This window comes from Rhinolophus sinicus, linkage group LG03 (assembly GCF_036562045.2).
Source record: "Rhinolophus sinicus isolate RSC01 linkage group LG03, ASM3656204v1, whole genome shotgun sequence".
Taxonomy (NCBI): Eukaryota; Metazoa; Chordata; class Mammalia; order Chiroptera; family Rhinolophidae; genus Rhinolophus; species Rhinolophus sinicus.
The window spans coordinates 78523800-78525490 of record NC_133753.1 but is presented as its reverse complement, the minus strand read 5'-3'; the positions used below and the strand labels follow the sequence as shown (position 1 = coordinate 78525490).

General features: G+C 41.8%; 1 non-coding gene across 1 annotated transcript; it reads right to left on the bottom strand.

The window, feature by feature from the left end:
- Positions 1-546: 546 nt before the first annotated feature.
- LOC141570830 (U6 spliceosomal RNA) lies at positions 547-650 on the bottom strand. The gene has a single exon (XR_012495283.1). It is a non-coding gene; the product is annotated as a U6 spliceosomal RNA (small nuclear RNA).
- Positions 651-1691: the final 1041 nt, after the last annotated feature.

Genomic DNA, 1691 nt, shown 5'->3' with positions numbered 1-1691 from the left:
CATATCCCATATTGTATCTATTTCTTATAGAAAAGAAATCAGAGCTCAAAAAATTCACCTTTGTAGGTAGTTGGTGATAATCACTCGTATTTGTGAAATACTTTTTATTTTTCAAAAGCGCATTTGAACCATGTTGAGAAACACCAACAGTAGGTTCTGACTGATATAGAGGCCAGACACAGATGCTACTTGAGAAATGAGTCAAGGTGTATTTATCTAAAGGATAGAAATGGAAGAAAGTGCTATCGGGATACCTGGTGGAGAGATTACCAAAGTTCTCCAATGACAGACACTGTATAAACCTCTGGGTCTCTCAAAGAGGGCTTCCGCGTCGCTGTGTATGATTAGATCTGAGTGACTGAGGATCACATTGGAGCTTGTAGGAAGTTCCACCGAGCAATGGGCAGAACCATCCTTCACCCCACCCCACCCATGGACGTTTATGCTCATCTCACCAGTATTGGTGTTACACCACATGACCACAGAGATTGGTATAATACAGTGTACACAAACCTCTAAATACCTTATTTTTTTCTTTCTAGTTTTAAAAATATGGAACACTTCACAAATTTGCATGTCAGCCTAGCATAGGGGCCATGCTAATCTCTGTATTGTTTCAGTTTTAGGGTATGTACTGCCGAAGCGAGCACCATGCCCTCTTTTAACATACCCATTCTCCCCAGGCTAGCACAGTCTGGTCTAGGACCTTTTCTGATCTTCAAGCTGCAGAATTAGAACAAGGGTCAGTCACCCAAATGTCTCTGAGGATCTTACAAGCCCATAGACTAGCTATGACGTCTGTCAGAGTGCTGATTATAATTTTACAAAAGGGAAAGTTAAGCTGGTTAAGTTAGAGGGGTTAAAATGATTTGGCCTCCAAGTGCACGTAGCTAGGTGGTAACAGAACTGCATGAAACTGAGGAATTTTGACTTGCTGTCCAATCTTTGCTCAACAAGAATGCATTCGCTTTTAACCCACAGGAAGTCACCTGAGCAAATTTTGTAAGCGAAGCCCAGAATGAATATCAGGAACATCATTGGAAGGCCAGGCTCATGCATTTAAGTGTAAAACCTGAAAGGATTAGCCTGGATTCGATTGCAGTAATGAACATGGAAGAGTTGGTAAAGAGACTAGGCATATGGTTTAATCAGACAGCCTTTTGGTAACCCAGAACAGACAGGCTGTGACACCTGTGACACTGATGAGGAAAAGCCATGGGTTCTTTGTCAGGGGACTGACTGCCACCCAGGATAGCGCTGATGCCCCAGCATGGTGAGCGGCTTCAGAGCATGAGGTTTGCCATGGCTTTCTCATGCGTGTTTTGATTAGGGAATTTTTTTTTTTTTAAAGATTTTTATTGGGGAAGGGGAACAGGACTTTATTGGGGAACAGTGTGTACTTCTAGGACTTTTTCCAAGTCAAGTTGTTGTCCTTTCAATCTTAGTTGTGGAGGGCGTGGGTAATTGTCTCTTTTCTCATTGCTACTATCCCATTTGGGCACACCAGTAAAAACCTAAAGAAGTCCTCTACCACCATAAATTGTAAATGCTCTTGGCTAACTTAACCTTAATTAGATAGTCTAGGATTTGGGGGCACCTTAAGTAGTAGAGAATTTTAGACAATTCCCATATCTCACTTTCTCATTCATTCAAAGATATTTATTTAGTGCATTCTGTGGGTTGGGCCCTGG